The sequence below is a fragment of the Suncus etruscus genome, chromosome 11 (genome assembly GCF_024139225.1).
Source record: "Suncus etruscus isolate mSunEtr1 chromosome 11, mSunEtr1.pri.cur, whole genome shotgun sequence".
Classification (NCBI taxonomy): domain Eukaryota; kingdom Metazoa; phylum Chordata; class Mammalia; order Eulipotyphla; family Soricidae; genus Suncus; species Suncus etruscus.
Window position 1 is genome coordinate 34,674,727 of NC_064858.1, and position 18,985 is coordinate 34,693,711.

The 18,985-nt window shown below is 39.3% G+C and overlaps 1 protein-coding gene across 1 annotated transcript in view; it reads left to right on the forward strand.

The window, feature by feature from the left end:
* Window positions 1-18,985, forward strand: part of GRIN2B (glutamate ionotropic receptor NMDA type subunit 2B) — a 358,092-nt gene that overhangs the window by 328,942 nt on the left and 10,165 nt on the right. The gene's annotated exons all lie outside the window — the stretch shown is intronic.

The following is an 18,985-nucleotide window of genomic DNA, read 5'->3' on the forward strand; positions in this document are numbered from 1 at the left end:
TTCCTGTCCTGGGGCTGTTAGTGATACTTCTCACTTCTTACAGTAATGGCAGGAGCACTATAATCCAGCCCCATTCAGGAGTCTAGGCTCTTATTACCTCGAAAGCAACAAGGCATGAAAACACCTGCCTTCCCTGCTTTGAGTCATTGAGTAGTGGTGCTAGTGGTCACTCCTGAGTGTAGGCCCAGTGGAGTAAGTAGAAGGAAGTGAGAAATGGACTAAAACAGGAAGTGGACCATCAGGGCTCTCTACCTTCCCACTCTGATCAGTGAGAAAGTCACTCCATTTTCTTGCTGTTTGTTTCAGCCTATGAGAGTTTCAGTGTCGCATGTGGACATTAATATTCTTTTAAAAACCCAAGGCCAGAGACATATACAGAGGTAAAAGGTTCTCCATGCATATGACAAATCCAAGTCCTGGCATAGTATATGCTCCCCCAACACCATCGGGAGTCCTCTCTGACCACCAGCACCAACAGTAAATTCTGAACAGTTGACATAGATATTCTATTCTGTGGCAAACTGTATCTTAGAGAATGTTGTCTTGATGTTTATTAAATTTTTTTAATCTAAAGCTGGGCCCAAGAATTATCTTGTGATAGTTCATCATGAACTTGAGAAGGGAACCTAGGGAAGTAAAAGGTGCCTTCCCAAAGCTGGCATTTCACAAACTGGAGTGACTTCAAACTGGGTTGATTTCATTGAACTAAGCCAAAGCTGAGCTGTTCTATGTGGAGCACAGTGGGCCCGTGTGTGTGTGTGTGTGTGTGTGTGTGTGTGTGTGTGTGTGTGTGTGTGTGTCTCCACTGACATTTCCCTTCTTTGGAACTGATGTCTTGATCACCAGGAAGGCAGGAAGTTCCCCACCCCATCTGTAGCAACCAGTGCCTAGTTGATCTAGGCCTCTGGCAGAACTGTGCCAAACTCTGTTTCATGACACTGAAGAAAGCAGCATTGTATCAGCAACCTCTGTATCTCCCAAGGAAATGCTGCTAGTATACCCTCAGAAGCCTTTCCCATACTAAGCTACTGGGTAGAGCGAGTCCCAGTTTCCATAGGAGAGTCCCCTGTCCTCTGAACCTCTCTCCAGGCTGTTTTATCCTCTTTGCTTACTAACCCCCATACCTGTTCCAGTGGATCTGTTGCCAGCCACTCTCCCCAAATGGGTCTGTCAGTAAAAGGATGGCACAGAAGGTCTCTAACATCCTCAGAGCCAGGAAGGGTCCAGTCCAGCCACCTGTGCCTGCCTCCAGGATAAAATGCAGATGCTTTCATCTTGATGCTTCGCTTCACCTCCCTGCCATCATAATCATCCCCAATGTTGTCACATTCTGATGCCAAAGAAACATGCATATGCATTGTGAAATCCTCAGTTTGACAAGCTCCAGTGGGAACTCAGATCTGAGAGTTTTTGAAGGAAGAATAGCAAAATTCCTCAGTGGCATAAGGCTAAATGAATTCCTTATTCACCCAGGATGCCAGTATGTTCACAATGTCTGAGAAACACTAGCACTTACATGACATTGCTTGACCGTGTAGTAACTAGGACAGAGTGCAGGGAATGACTCTTTGTACCTTATCAGTGCATCTGCCTTTTTGCTGCTCCGTTCACTCATTCCTTTAGTCATTCACATCGAGAGCTTACTAAGTGCCAGGTACAATTGTCAGCACTTAGAGATACAGTGGTGATCAAAGCAGATAAAATGCTTATCATTCATATCAGCTGCATTTCAGAGGTAGGGTGGCATAGGGAATAACTTGAATCACATTGAGAGGGCAGTCAGGTATCACACTGGAAAGAGATAACTTCTAGGAGGTGAGCAATTAGAGGAGGGATAGAGTTGCAGAGGCGCCAAAGCTTTTACTGGTGCTCAGAAAAGAGCCTGGTAATAAGACCTTCACATTGGACCTGGATCTGCTTTGTGGGGGGAGTCATGCATGGAGATGAGTCCCATTCCCAAGCAGAGAGCATAATGTTCTCAGGCAGGAGCTTGTCTCGGGTATGCCAGAAATGTGAAAGGCAGGAGGCTCTGTGCATCTGGTATGAGACTTCAGCAATGCCTGCAACTGTCTCTCTGGAGTGACTTCTATCTCTGTGCTTGCTCAACCTTCTATTATCATGGGATTGGGCATATCATGCCTACCCCACTCAGACCCTCTGAGCTCTGTTCCCTCTGGTCTTTGGTCCTGCCAATCATTTCACCTTGAGTGCCAGCCCTACTCCTCTGTGTAAATGTGGCTAATTTGTATGCACAACTCTAGCTCCATCTCCCCCCAACTTCCTTCTCTTGATGTGATCTCAAGCCCCTCCAAACTTCCATACCCTTCTTTTCCTGTGCCCTCCTGGAACTTGGCATATTATGTAGCCATTCAATTTTTCTATTTTGTATGTGTCTGGTGACCTTCTCTGTGTATAGAGCCCAGCGATGAGGTACCTGGCATTGACTACTTGTTCTGCTCATCACCAGTTCTGCAATCTTATCAAAGCATTTACCGCACTGTGCATTTTCATAGTAACTTAGAACTTAGCCTTCATGTCTGTTGAGAGGGTAATTAGACTGACCTCATGTGGTTGGTTGAAGATGAATTAGTTACAGTATTATATAAAGTATGTGGTACACAAATATAGCTGTATTTGGTGCTGCTGCTACCATTATATTTTTAGTTCCAACAGCAAATCATAAGGATTGTATGTATTGCATTTTTGGTGGCTAATATATGCACTAGCTTTATAAAATATGTAGGTGTGGGACTGATTGATAGCACAGCAGTAGGACATTTGCCTTGGATGCAGATGACCCAGGACAAACCCAAGTTCAATCCTCAGCATCATATATGGTCCTCTGAGCCTGCCAGGAGCGATTTCTGAGCAAAGAGCCAGAAGTAAACTCTGAGCACCAACAGATGTGGCCCCAAAACAAAAAAAAAAGTAGGTGTGATTTTTTTATGATCTGGCACAGGTTTCATTCACACCTAGAGAAGTGAGTAAAGTGAAGAGATGAATAAATCCCATTCACTAGGCTATGCTACCTCAGGTCTAGTGCTCAGAGACCTAACAGGAAGCATAATGCTTATTATTTGGTTTTAGAGAATGTCTGTGGAAATAATTAAAGGGCTTATATTTTCAAATTTTGTAGACTGTAACAGAAATAACTGCTTTATGATGAGAACTGCTAATTGTCTCTATTGCAAGAATATGAAGCAGTTGTGTTTTATTTCTCACAGCTTTTTGTGTCAGCCATAGCAGAAGGGGTCCAGGCTCTCTGTCCCCTTCTCACTCCAGATCTGTCACAGGAAACCCAGGACTGGGGCTAGGGTGATCAATCTCCAGCACTACATCTTCCACAACCCTACTCAAAACCAAAGGTGTGGCCAGCTGAAGGGCAGAATTAATGCTTACCTCCTGCTCACATTCAAGTTAAAATCAGTTAACATTCAAGCTTTAGTGTGTTTGCTGCTCTGGACAATCTCCACAGTGATACATTTAATAATAAGGCAAAATATCAGAAACAACTAAGGGTCTTGTGCTTACTCTGTGAGAACTCATTTTAGGGAGAAGCATAATGACCTCAGTTCCCCCAGGGGTTCCAGAAGTGAACTGAGATCATTTCAATGTTATTATTTAGATCATTTCTGAATATACCTCTACCTTTTAACTGTGCTCTATAATGCTATTGTTGTAACTCAGCCCTCTGCTCTGAAAAAATCTGAACAAAATTCTTTCCAATGAATATTAACAAAACATAAAAACAATAGTTGATATTTCCTATTTTATTCTGGATCATAGCAATCTTGAGGATGCAAAATCTGACATTTATGTCTATCATTTAAGGTTGTTCTAGGGAAGAGTCCAGGCTTGGAAGGGGCATTACTGAATGCCCCATGTTTTGAAATTGAAAATTTATAATGAAATGATCAACATATTTCTCTACTAGTATACAAAGTTTAAAGCTGAGTGACTTGTTTAGGAATCCTTGCAGTTAGACTGAGGGAATTTTGATTGAACTTGAATGTCTGGAGTCTTTCACCCATGTAACAATCTTGTCATTCCATGTTGTTTTTGTTCCTATTCCTGAATATACCTTGGTCCATCTATCTTGAGCATGTATGAACCAGGTAATATGGGAAGAGTAGATTTTCAGGAAGTTTATTCTGTGTGTTATCACCTGAGCTTCTTCCCTTTAAGGGTACAAAAAGGGGTCCTGGTAGGCAAGGAGGAAGGCCACTTTCTCCACCTACTTGCTTCAGTGGAGGAGCCCCCAAGATGTGCCTGTTGGAAAGGATGTTAGGTATTCATGCTGAAAGGTCAAGTAGCAGGCAGCCTAGTGAGAACCTTAGTTGCCATAAGCTCTTTAGTCCCTGGGATGCTGGGATGATCAGGAAAGAGAAATACTGTAAGCTGATGGTCTGATAGGAAGAGGCCTGTTGTGCCCAGAACTAAGGCAGTATTTGTGTTCACACAGACCCTGTGTGTGAAAGTGACAACTATTCTATCCAAATTACCTAAATGGCAAGTAACATCCAAGTCCTTCTACTTGGAAATGGAAAAACAATGGACACATCTATACAATAAGAGGTTCCCATAAAGAAGATTAATCTCAGGGGTCCTCAAACTTTTTAAACAGGGGGCCAGTTCACTGTTCTTCAGACTGTTGGAGGGCCAGATTATAGTAAAAACAAAAATTATGAACAAATTTCTATGCACACTGCATATATCTTATTTAGAAGTGAAGAAACAAAATGGGAATAAATACAATATGTGTCCCGCGGGCCGTAGTTTGAAGACCCTTGTTACAGAATCATGCAGTCAAAAGAGTCAACACTCAAAGGCATTATAAAAAGTGAGACATTTCCCAACTATTCCATACTGTTATGGTTCACTGGAAAAGACACAAGTATGAGGACAAAGTAGAGCTCAAGTAGTCACCAGATATTAAGAGAATTAGGTGTTGGAATTGCTGGGTCCCACTTGTGGTACTGAGCACAGGATTCTTTTTGTAGCTAAAATGCCTAGCACTTCCTGGAGAGATTCATATTGAGTGTTGCCAGAGGAGAAGGGTAAACTTAGAATAATCTCAGTAATGTTCAGGATGGAAAGAAACATGTTAGGAGAATAACACATGCCCAAAGGTAACAGAAGCTGAGAACTACTGTTCAGTAGGAATCTAGCCATGGGAGTGAGGGGAGGTTGTAGGATTGAGGTGCCACTGGGACAAAGGCAGAGGGAAGTGGACAATGGTGAAGGATGTAGTGCTAAAATGTGTTATGCATAAAATGCTATCATTAGCAGTATTGTAAACCACAGTTCCTAAAATAACTAACATTTTAAAAAAAATTAAGTTCCTGTCACTGACATAGTTAAAATTCCTAGAACTAATGGAACTTCATGTTTAATAGGTACAGAGTTTCCCTTGGGAAGGATAAGAAATGTCTGGAGACAGTGGTGAAGGTTGCATAATAATGTGAATGGCCTGGGGCTGGAGCAATAGTAGAGTGTATTAGGGCTTTTGCCTTGCATGAGGTCAACAGAGGTTCCATTCCCAGGTTCCTCACACATTACCCAGAGTAATTCCTGAGTGCAGAGCCAAGAATAACCTCTGAACATTATTAGATGTGACCCCAAACAAAAAATATTTAAAAGAACGTGAATGGCGTGAGTAGCATTGAGCAGTTCACTTAAGCTGATTTCAAATGGCAAATGATTTATTCACTGTATTGTATCACAATAGATGGATTACTATATGAAAATGGGATAGACATTTGGATGGATGCTTGGATGGATGGGTGGGTAAATGGGTAGATGGTAAAATGGGTGGATATTTGTAATAAAATCATTCATAATGTACGTTGAAAACAAATGATCATAATTATTAACTTTGAGAAATGCTAGTAAAGCAAAGGGTCTCTGTTTAAATAAGAGAAGGTGCTGCTTTAGTAGAGAAAAAAATAAACTGTCTTTAGAGGCTGATGTTTGAGTACTTACTCATTAGTAAGATAGGCCAGTACCTGTCCTTGTATCTTAAGCCTTCCCCCTCTTTTCTCTGGCATGCCTGGAAGGCTGAGTGGCATTTGGGCATTGATTCATTTTGTGATTCAAATGCAAACTCAGAAGTAATGTGATGAATATTTATGTGTGAGATTGTCAGGCTTTGAAGACAAAAACTCTGCTATACATCTCATGTGGTCCATTGGATCTGCAAACAGGATCTCTCTGCCCAGCTTTCCAAGGGCATTGGCCGGTCAGCTCACAAACTCTTTGGTCGCCCCTTAATGAGAACAAATCATTTCTCAGAGTAGCTAGCTACCTCAGAAGTCACATGCTTTTATTTTAGGAGAGCTTATTTGGAGCATGTGCCATGGGTCATACAATTTACTAGCATTAACCTCTTGTGGGGTCCAAAGGATGGTGGAAGTAGAAGTTACTTGTAAGGTCAATACAAAGTCCCAAAACACGAGCATCTAGTGGAGTTTGGATTTTGTTTTCAGAACTTCTTTCTCCTGAAACCATGGCAACAAAGACATCTCACTCATTGGGTATAGAGGAAGGGTCTGAGACCAGAGGGGTTCTTCCTCCTTGTTACAATAATAAGAATTTACTCTCCACTTCATACTCTGCCACTCATGTCCAGCCTCCTCCAAGAAGCCTGTGAACAAACTCATGCTGGCTGGGACTTTCTCATTTGGAATCTGTGTGGTCTCATCTTAGGTGGGGTCCCACTATGCCACCTTTCATGTCAGTGGAATGTAGGGACAAGTCACTGGTATGCTCTGTATCTCCTGCTGTCCACTGCTGCCCAGACTATCAACAGATCCTCTACAAGTTCTCTATTTGATTCTTTCAGCCTAGTCTTCATGTGACATTAGGACTCTTGTGATCTGAACCTACCCACTTGACATTCTCCCTCCATTCTTAAACTTGCTTCTGCTGGCAATGAAGCAGGTAGTAATTATGTAATAATGATAGTAATAGTAATAGCAAGAATCAATATGTTTACCCTGACTAGGGTATCACTGTAACATTTGGTCCAGAGGATGGGACTATTAGTAACTTCATCGAACAATTGTGAAATAGAGCCATAGAGAAGTTACGTGAGTTGCTCCAAGTTCCACAGCTCTCAAGAAGCAGACCAGACATGTTCTCAAGCAGTTGGACTCATCTTAGTCTTTAGAACATGAACTCAAACTGTTTTGTCCAGAATTCCACTCTTAGACTAGGGAAGGCATAGGGTTGGATTGTATACTTAGAACACACAGGGCCCTGGCTGATCCCTGGCACCATATGACCTCCTGAGTATTTCTGGGTATAGTGATAATGGCCTCTAGCCCAAAAGGGAGGTCCATCATCCAAACAGAACAAAAATCAAGACTTAAATTTAATACCTGCTGTGGCCCAAAATCTGTCCTTCCTATCCTGCCCTGTCAATCATCTGTCTCCAGAGCATCACTATCAACCTTTGACTATTACAAGTTACTGACCATCTCATTCTCAGACTCTCTCTGTCCTATGTTGTGGATTTTTGTTTTGTTTGCTTGCTTGTTTTTGGTGGGGTGATGCCTCCCAAAATCACCCTCCTATGATTTCCAATCAACAAGAGACAACAGCTTAATATGATGGCTTTGGATATAAAGCTATGAGAGCACTGGAATGTTAGAGGTTATCTGGTCTACCCCATCTGTACTCCAAGATCATGCAGTGTCACAAATTGAATAGAGGCCAGCTGTGTCAGCTATAGCAGACACATTCATCCTTGTACTCTCTCCATCCCCTCTCACTGGCCTATATATGCAGATTGTTGTCTCTGTTAAGAAATTTTTGTTCATGTCCAACTGGAAAATTCTTTCTTCATTTCAACCTAGGCACTGAGGCCCCTATGACACTACCTAAGACTCCCATCACCCACCACAAGTTGGGCTCCTGCTGCAACCTTACTCCCTGCCATCCATGTTGTTCTAAAAAGCCATGCTGGGAGTGTACTCACAGCAGGCTTGGCTTTGCTCTTCCCTCTCCTGTCTTTGCTTCTGCTTCTTCTCAGATGATGTGCCTTTAGATGTGCCTTCTCAGCAAGGCCTTTTTAGGGCAGCCAACGTGAACAGGGTCTCCTGTCTATCAGTGTGATCACTGCTCTCCTCAACAACATCAGCACTCTTCCAGCATCATCACAACACTTCATTTTCATGATATGAAGCCACCTGCACTCCAGTTAGCTGTGGTTGCACAGCACCATGTGCCTTAAAGCAAGACTCTCCCTGTGTAGCTTGCTGTTTTGTGGGTCAGAGAGTGGGACAGGGCATGCATAAGCACTGATGGGGGCTAGGGGCAGGGCTAGGGGTTCCCAGATGTCTTTGCTCCTAGCTCTGGAACCCTAGCCAGAACTGCGCTCAGCAGGCACTGTATGCAGAGCAGCTTCTATGTGGCAGCTTAGCCTGGAGGCTTTCTTACATGGGTAAGATTTCTTACAGAGTAGATAGTTTCTCTCAGCAAGAGGTGCTAATGGGCCTGATACCAATGATATGAACTCATCTCAGAAGCCCAGAATGTTACTTTTAACTTTCTGTTGTTCAAGCAAGTCACTGAGGTCAGACCAAATCAAGGGTGAGGATTAGAGATGTAGTTCTTGATACAAGGAGTGGCAAGTAATGTGTGTGTGTGTGTGTGTGTGTGTGTGTGTGTGTGTGTGTGTGTGTGGTACACTGCATTGGAACATGTACAGACACTCTGCCTGCTATCTTTACAATGGGAGCTCCCTGAAAGCAAGACACTGGACCTCTATATGACAAAGACAGTGTGATGCCTGTTGAAAGTCTGCATGAATGAAAATAAGCAAGTACATGGATATAAAGGTAAACAAATGAGTCTTTGGTTGCATGTTTACTTCCCTACTCTGATCTATAGACTTATTAAAAGAATAGAGTTTGATTTTTGTCATCTCTGTATCCACAGTTCCTAATACAGTCCTCTAATAGTGGTTCAGTAAATATTTGCCAAATGAATGGCTGCATTTTAATTATTATAGTCAAGTGAGCTCATGGAAATTATTCTCAGCACAGAAATAGGTGTTGCATATGAGTGGTTATTATAAATGAATTAATAATAACTTAAACATGAGAAAATCAATTAAAGTTTTTATTTTAATAAATTAAATGGACCAGATCCCTATTTTTTTCACTTTCCCTCCTTGCCCTGTGCACTGCATCAGGCACCAGGAGAGGCTCTTGATGTGGAAGTAGAAGTGGTTACAGGCCCTGACCCTTGAGTGCCATTATCTGGGTAAAGGCAGAAGCTGAACAGAATTCCTGGATTTCCACCAACTTCTCCTAGCACTACTGCCAAGACAGATTCTCCTGGGAGTCTTTCAGATAGAGGCTGAGTTGGTAAGATCGACAGCTCAGAGGGCTAAATTGAGTCCCTCCTGCTCAGCATACCAGCAGGAGCAAGTGAGATTCCAGTCCTCTTATATCTGGGCCTTGCTTTGTCTTTGTACAAGTATCCACTGATGGCAATCGCTGCAAGCCAGTGTTGATTCCAGAAACTTGGAAGTTGGCATTTGCTATGCCTAAAAGGAATATTACTCATGCCAGGTGGCCCCACCCAGTGCGTGCTTTTCCTCCCAGTCATTGAAGTAGGACCATCAGGTAGAAAATGAACCAACAAGGACCAGGGTCAAGCTTCAGCAACTCCCATTTTATTCCATTGAAAATGGCTTACTGGGTCTCGTAGGGCTTCAGTTTTCTCATATGTGAAATGGGCTAGTCACTAAGATTCTTTCTGTGTTTTTATTTTAAATCAAATTATATTATTTTACTATTGCATTTATTTACTAATACTTTTACTTTTATCAATTTTGAGGGACAATTTAGATGACTGTGTATACAATCCTTTTTGGGGTGGGTTTAGAGGGGTTCACACCCAGCAGCGCTCAGGGGTTACTCCTGGCTATGTGCTCAGAAATCACTCCTGGCAGGCATGGGGGACCATATGGGATGCCCTGGGTCAGCTGCATGCAAGGCAAATGCCCTACCGTTGTGCTATCTCTCTGGCCCCTATGTATACAATCTTTATACAATTCTATACCTCTTCACAGTATATGTTAATCACATCACAACCACCATCAAAATGGATGGTGTCCATCCATTGGATACTGTCCTTCCTTTTCACTTCTCTCCTCCCTTCACATCTCTTCTGATAACTCCAGCTTAACTCTCTGAGACCAAAGATTTATTTCTATTTGTTTAAATGATCCTCGGTTTGGTCCATTCCTGTGCTTTGTTTCTCTAGAATCAACATAAGAAAGATTTGTTTGATGACTGGCTTTTTCACCTAATTTATTTTATTTGACATGACCTCTTCCAGTTTCATATGTGTTATTCTAAACGGGAAGGTTTTATTTTTATGGCTGAATAGTATTTCACTTTATGTGTGTGCGCGCGCGCATGTGTGTGTGTGTGTGTGTGTGTGTGTGTGTGTATAATTTTCTTTATTTGTCTGTTATTGAGCACAGAGACTGTTTTAGTTATCTTGGCTATTGCAAATAGTCTTACAGTTAAAATAGGTATGTACATATCCTTTTCAAATGAATGATTTTGTTTGTTTGTTAGACATCTAGAACAAGAATTATTGGACCATATGCTAATTCTATTTTACTGTTTTGGGGAGAAATTCTATATACTGTTTTCCATAGAGGCTGATCCAATTTACATTCACACCAACAACAGTGGATGAGGTTTCTTTTTCTCTGTATCTCCACTAACACTAGTTTATGGTATTTTTTTTAAATACATGCCATTCTCACTAGTATGAGGTATTAGCTCAGTGTTGCTTTGTTTATATATCCCTGATATTTAAATAGCATTTTCACATTCGCCATCAGTATATTATGTTTTGCTGTTCCCAGTTTTTTAAATCTTTAGTTTACCTTCTTCATCTTAGATATTATCTCTTTGTTAGTTGTATGGTGTGCAAATATTTTCTTTCATTTGCTAGATATCTTTTCATTTTATTATAGTTTCTTTTGCTGTCAAGTTTTACAATCTGATATAATCCCATTTTTAATTTTTAATTTTGTATTCCTTGTCGTTAGAATTGAGTTCCTGAGTTCATCAGTGAAGCCAGAGTCACACATTATGGAATGCCTTGCCAGTTTGTATCAGAGTATTTTATGGAACTAACATCCAATTCTTTAATAAGCTCTGGGTTAATGTGTTTGTGCATGGTGTTAGATAGGGATCCAGTTTCATTCTTTTTATGTGACTATACAATTTTCTTAGAACCAGTTATTAAAAAGATTTTTCTGTGCTCTTGGTTCTTAATATCTCTGTCTATATAAACAGTTATTTAAACTATATTTATGGTTATATTTATTTAACTGTACATAAATATATTTAATTCTGGGCACTTATTTACATTCCATTCTTGTCTATTTTTATTCAAAGGTCATGCAGTATTGATCACTGTTGCTTTATAACATAGTTTGAATTTGAGGAAGATTATGCCTTCACCTCTTTTTTTTCTTCTTGGATTCTCATTTGCTAGTTATTCTGGATATTTTGAACCTCTCTATAAAATTAAGTAGCATTACTTTCTGAAAGTATTTCAAGAATGCCATAGGGTTAATTTTTACAGGCACTGCATTGAATAATATAAGGCTTTGGATAGGATGATTATTTTAAACAATGTTATAATGAATGTTAATTCTTTTAATTCCTGATAATAGAATATTTTCTACATCTCATGTCTTCTATTTCTTTTAATGGTAGCTAATATTTTTATGTATGAGTCTATAGCCTCCTTTGTTAAGTTTATACACAAATACTTAATTCCTTGAATTCAATTATAAATGAGATTACTTTAATAGACCTTTAATTCTATAATTCCAACCTGGTTGATTCTGGGAAAAGATCCCAAGTTCAAGGAAGTTTATTATTGGCTAAAGGTGACTATAAGAACTATAATAGCTAATGAAAGTCCCTACTTTAAAAGTAGACTGGGGTTTTTTAATCTCATGCTGATGTATGGGGATTTTTAACATTATTTTTTTTAGTAATTGTCTTTCAGGGTCCTTCGTGTTCTAAGAATTTTGAAACTTCTGGTTCCTGACAGCATGAAATTTTGCTCCTTCCCAAACCACAGAGAGCATTATTTGCCGCTCAGTTTAAGCAAGTGCAATACAATGACTCACAGCTGGGGGCTGGGTTTTATTGCAAGGGTCTGTATTGGAGGCATCAAAGTATTTGGAAGATTTTTTTTTTCTTTACCCCACAGGCCTTGCTAAACACACAGTTCCCTAGAGCCGTGAATCTTAGTAAAATTCAAGTACTACTGACAGCTTTTTTAAAATCTGTCTTTTATTTAAACTTCACAGGTCTCACCAAGCTGGGACAAGAAATTTCAAAGGAACAGGCTAGCTCACTTCCACTTCTCTTTGACTAATCCTGGGGCAATGCATTCTCCCTGTTGGCCCCTGCCAGACTGGCCTAGTTTAAGGAACAAATTAGGTAATGCGAGTTTTCAATCTTAGGAAACATTGCTTAACATAAAGCAATTCTAGGTATAAGAACAGGATTCTCATAGAAACGGGTAATAATTTAGTGACTTCACCATATAAGTAGTTTATGTAAATATACGAAATAGCTATATTAAAATATATTTAAATTTATATTTAAAAAATATATAAGGGGCCAAGAAGGTGGCGCTAGAGGTAAGGTGTCTGCCTTGCAAGCGCTGGCATAGGACAGACTGTGGTTCGATCCCCCGGCGTCCCATATGGTCCCCCCAAGCCAGGAGCGATTTCTGAGCTCATAGCCAGGACTAACCCCTGAGCGTCACCGGGTGTGGCCCAAAAACCAAAAAAAAAAAAAAAAAAAATAAAATAAAATATATATAAAATATGTATATTTACTAAATCTAAAGGAAAAAAGTTTCTAGTATAAAAATGAAACTGAATTTAACTGTGTTTCGGTGCAGTTCTCAATTTAAATGAAATTCTGTGTGTATTCTGTATGTGTATAGAAAGAACAATTTATAATATATCTTATATCAGTGTACTGTACTATTAATGTCAGATCTAAGAAACTGTCATTTAAAGGTATGAAAAGATTTTATTTAGAAAAGTTATCATCATTTTCTTTAGAAAAGGGATCACCATTTTAGAGTTTATTTTTATATCTCCACTTATAATTTTCATAAAGTGTGAATTGTAGCTATTTCTCCACATGCATGTGCTCAGGCGTCTTTTGTTGAAACTCTTTTATTACCACTGAATTGCTTTGGTGTCTGGGAACTCTTATGTTTTTGCTTGTTTATTTTGTTTTGTTTTGTTTTTAATATATAGGGGTTCTCAGGACTTACTCCTAACTCTACACTCCTAGGGATTACTCCTGGAAAGGCTCAGGGGATCAAATGTGGTATCAGGAATCAAATCTAAGTCAGCCACATGCAAGGCAATAACACTTTTTATGCTGTAATATTGTTCTGGATTTCTTTTCTAGTTTTCAGAGCTCTTTACTATGTCTACAGTAATGTCATATATGTTGTTTACTTTGGTTTTATAACTTTTAGAGGCAGATAGTGTAAATTCTGCAACTTTGTTATCTTTTTTCAACATATCTTTGACAAGTTATCTTTGACTACTTCTAGGTCCTTCAACATTTCTTTAGAACTTTTTTTAATTTGGGAGATTTTTACTAAACATCTAGATATAAAAAGATAACTTAAAGTGCAAAGATACAAAAGAGTGGTATGGGGGCCAGAGCGGTGGCACACACAGTAGGGCATTTGCCTTGTACACACTAAACTAGGACAGACTGAAGTTCTATCCCCCAGTGTCCCATATGGTCCCCCAAGCCAGAAGTGATATCTTGGTGCATAACCCTTAGTGTCACCGAATGTGCCCCCCCCCCAAAAAAAAGAATAGTATGAACAGAGGGTAACTACATCTTACATATAACTGACATGGGTTGTCTGCTAAAGAAATAATAAAGCATAGTAATTTCTACTAGAATTATATGGATATGATTTCCACTTTTATTGGGGGTTGAGAAAATCCTTTGAACTCTTAAGTATCTTAGTCATTATGAGTATATTATTTTCCTAGTAGAGTGGTGATTGATTACTAGTAGAGTAGATTGATTAATTATTTTATTATTTTTATTACTCATACTTTATAGATTTGGGGATTTCTTTTATTTAAACACCAAATGTGTTTGAATTAATAGTAAACTTTAGATTGTCACCACAGGAGGGTCCAAAGTATAATCTTAAATTGCCTTCCCTACTTGGAAGCAAAAGGAGAAGATAAAGGAGGACCACTTATGTTGGTAGGTGGCTGTTTCATGAATCAAGCCACTCACTAAAGAGGCTTGTCTTGGGTCACTAGAAAGTAAGCATTTTTCACCTATCTATCAAATTATAAAAGTTTGACTAGAGGCCTAAACTGGATTCAGCCATGTGTGACATCCAGATGGCTTCTGCAACACTCAGGTCAGAAGCTTTTGGGAGCAGGAGAGAAAAGGGGAAGCCATGCCTTCAGAATAGGAGAGATGGTAAGGAACCTCCAATTGCCCTGGATCAAATCTTAGCTCTTGCTCTTTCACTAATCTTACCCAATGTTCAGTCTTATGACAGACCCTTGTAATTTGTTCTACCTACTCCTGTTTTTAATGTGCCCTAACTTGTCATAACAGGATTTCAGTAGCATGAAAATAGCTCCTGCTGGATCTATCACAGGAGGCAGCTGTTGCAGCAACAATAAAAACACAGGAGAAAAAAAACACAAATGAAGATTATGGTTCCCCTAATCAGTGGCATTTATTTTCATTGAGATCCCTAGTATTTGAACCACCTATAAATAAAATACACTAGGCTGGTGGTTGGATCAACTAAGCAGTGGTCCTCAAACTATGGCCCGCGGGCCACATTCTGTATTTGTATCTGTTTTGTTTCTTCATTGCAAAATAAGATATATGCAATGTGCATAAGAATACGTTCATAAGTTTTGTTTTTACTATAGTCAGACCCTCCAATGGTCTGAGGGACAGTGAACTGGCCCCCTGTTTAAAAAGTTTGAGGACCCCTGAACTAAAGCATTCATTCTCTCATGTCTTCATGAATTTGACAAAAATGACACACAGGTAGACATATCAGGTCCAAACACATAACATTCTGTTTGGGAATAATGGTACAGGTGTCTTCTTGAGAAGTAATAAGAATGCCCAAGGGCATTCTGTTTTGTAGGACAGATTTCTTCATTAAAAACATTTCATATTCAGTAAGAAAATCTTTTGTTGACTTTTATTTAAAGCTTGTTGGGTTAATTAGCTAAGGACTCTCAAGTATATATTAATGTCCTCCAGACCAATGGAGACAAGAAAGATGGTGACCAAATGGCAATACCTTTGTAAAACAGAATGTGTTGCTTTATGTAGAGGAGGAGGTTTGCAACTTTCAGAATGTAGCTGGTTGCATTCTTCATACAAACTGAGAAACAGCACTATCAGTTGTGAGGATTATAAATGATATGAAAGACCAAGAGCCCCGCACTCTCCATTTCTTTGGTTCATGATCTATTCCAAGTATAGTACACTACAATCAGGTCCCATTTGCAGCCAGGCAGTGGGATCCCTGTGAAAACTCTGTAATTCCCTCTGCAACTATGGTACAAAGCAATTTATTCATTCCAGTGGGACATTTTGCAAATTCCAACGATTTCTTTTTCAAGTATGATAAGAGCTCATTCTTCTCAACTTCATAATATTTTATCCAGGATAAAATTTAGGGCAATAGTTATTACCCATGACTCCCATACCTTCACAGCGTAGAGTGTCTTGGTAGGAATCCCCAGTCTGCTATATGGGAAAATAGATCTTAAAGGTTAATCACTCAAATATTTAAAGCCTGGCAGTATTTTAGTCCACCCAGTCATAGTAGGTTTTTACTTTGATGTTCTATTTTTCTTTCAATTAACCCTGCTATTTGCAGGTTTTAGGGTAGGTGAACTCTCCATTCATTCTCATGTACTTTGGTTTATCAGTGTATTGTGACATTTGAATTGTGAACTCACTTACCCACACCTCACTTCAAGAATATCTGCAGATAGAATCTATGCTTAATTTCCTTAATATCTAATGTGGAAGTCTGGTTTGTGTGTTAATAAGGAAAATGTTGGATTAGGCACAATGCAGGAATTACAAACTGGGGTATATTTAGAACCCTAACTCACAGGAAAATGGTCCTGATAATTATTTTGCTAATTCCTGGCCAGTCTAGTTGAAAACTCCAGCAGATGGGCCCAGATTCCTTAGGCATTGTTTATACAATATAGGGTATTCAGCTATTCTATTAATTAACTTACTTATATTTCCAGGGCAATCTAGCATATTTGACAACATGCTATCTGTCAGGCATAAAGGCCGCCTCTCCTGCACACTTGATTCACTGTTTTTACGAAAGTATCATTTACTTGCCTACTCAGATCTGAGCCAGACCATCAGCTTCCCAATTGCAAGGACATGTCACAGACTAATTATCTTGAATGTAGAAAGCAGGGAGGTTCTTCTCACATTCCTGCATGTAGATTCTAAGGTTCCATAATGCCCACTTACGTTCTTTTATCTGTTGGGTTCCCACTTTGCTTTGTGAGCCATAAAGTCTTTCTATTCAAAATAGTCCAATAGTCAATGAAAAAAATTAATCAGCAAGGCTCCTGAGAGATCAGAACCCATATGACTCAAAAGTTGAGTTCATGGAAGGGTGCCATATTTTCCTTCCTGAGAGAATCTATCTGCAGTAGCACTGTGTACACTACTCTGTCATGGGGTATGACCTGGGGCTTCTGTGATATCTATTCTCTCCCACAGCTGATAGGCAATGTTTTTAATTTTTATTTTATTGAAACCATTGTGGTCTACAGTGGTCTACAAGGTCCTTCATAGTTGAATTTCAGGTATACAGTGAATCAGGGCCATTCCCACCACCAGTGTCGATCTCCCTCCATCAATGTTTCCAGAGTGTATCCTATGCCACTACACTACTCTTTGCCCCTGGCCTGCCAATATAACAGGCCCATTTACATTTAGATAGTTAAAGTTTAGGTCTCTTGATTCTGTGGTTCTTGACTTTGGCTTGAATATTTGTTCTTCACCAATGTACCTGAGACTACTTGGCCCCTGGCCCCCATCCTTTCTTTTTTTTCTTTGCTTCTTAATTTTATTTAAAAAAAATGCAAAAATACGAAGTAAAACAAAGTGATCCACATTCCAAGGTTTAAGGGTAGTTTTTCCTTTCATCTCTGTCCCAATGCCAGGTCCATTCCTTCCAGAATCATAGATAGGCACCTCTAACTAAAATGACTGTCTCCCTTGGGAGCTCAGAGTTTAATCTTCTTCACCAGCTTTTAGTCTCAGAGACACCTTGCTGCTTTGTGAAGGTAAAAAGTGCCTCAGGATCTCTTTCTTTACCAGGCAGCACGATGCACTGTGCCAAATGGGGCACAAAATTGCATAAGAAGTTTTTACAGCCCACCCCTTCCCCACATAGAGATCACTGGTATTGTAGGAAGCTTCTTTTTCAAGCCTATGTCTTCAGTTTTCTGACTGGCTCACCAATTGTGGGATTGTAACCTCAGGGGCTTACCTAGTATTGCCTGAAACTGACCCCTGTGCATAGAGCAATAGGGGAAAGAAGAAAAATATGCCAGTAAAGAGGTTGTACATCTTCATGAATGCCTTCATCACTGGTAATCTTCGTGCATTCTCTTTCCATAAAGCATATCTCTATGTACTTTAAATGTGTTATCCTCCAGGGACTTTGAAGTTTAGTATTAATGAAATCAGTTGATCCCTTATACTATTAGCCATCACTGCTACTGTGTGACCTCGAGTACATTATTTGTCCTCTTTGAACTTCTGTCTCTTCATTTATAATGTGAAAGATTTAGACTAGCTATCCATGACTGGATCATCTTATTCTAAAATTTTTTTATCTTTTTTTGTTATTGTTGATGTTATTATGTCTTTTATTCATTTTAAATCACTACATCTTTTGAACATAATAAAAATTTTTAAACAGGAAAAATTGATGTAGCGACTCAAGCTGGAAGCTTTTTTAGTCAGGAGGAAGTAGAGGTCTTTTGATGCATCACAGGTTACCTAGTGCCACTGCATTTTCACTGTGGTCAACTCTTAGCAAGTAAGATGTCATTCGTGGTTACTGGTGACATTTCTGGTCCACAAAACCCCACTATTCTGAGAAACTGTAGCTTTCAGATCAAGGAAAGGAGTACAATTCTCAGAGCATGCAATTGCAAAAGTTCAGAATTTTTGCCCTGGCACATTCAATTTTTTAAACGTTTTTCCAAAGTAAATGATATAATATTAAACCAGGAAGAATTTCAATATATGTCTACATAAAGGCATAGAAGAGCAAAACAAACAAACAAACAAACAAACAAAAAACCTGTTCTTTTTCTTTCTGAGAATTGCTATACCAATAAAATGAAAGTCTGGAGAGTATAAAATTTAGTAAGGAATACAGAATCTAGGTACAAATTAAAAATAATGTAAAGAAAATCTACTGAGTACTTGGAGTGTACTGAAGTGCTATGCCATGTATTTTTCTGCATCATATCATTCAATCGTCAGCAGTCTTTAAAAGTAGGCATTATTTTTTCCATACAAATGAGGAGACAATGGACAGAGTTCATGTTATCTGACAAGGTTACAAGGAAATAATAGTTCTACAATTCATACCCCTCTCAATCCAGAGCTTATGTTATATCAGACTCTAACCTCTGAACTTTGCCTCTTCGTGTAGAAAGCTATCAAATTTATAGTGTGAATTCTAGGGATCTAAACTAAGAATATCACATATGGATGGGTAATTTGGGGGTAGATCCAATAAAGAACACACCATAGTTTTCCTGAAGAAATTACTTTGATTTATTGTTTTAGATGAAAGACATGAATTGGACAGTAGTTAAAGGTAAGTTTATGTG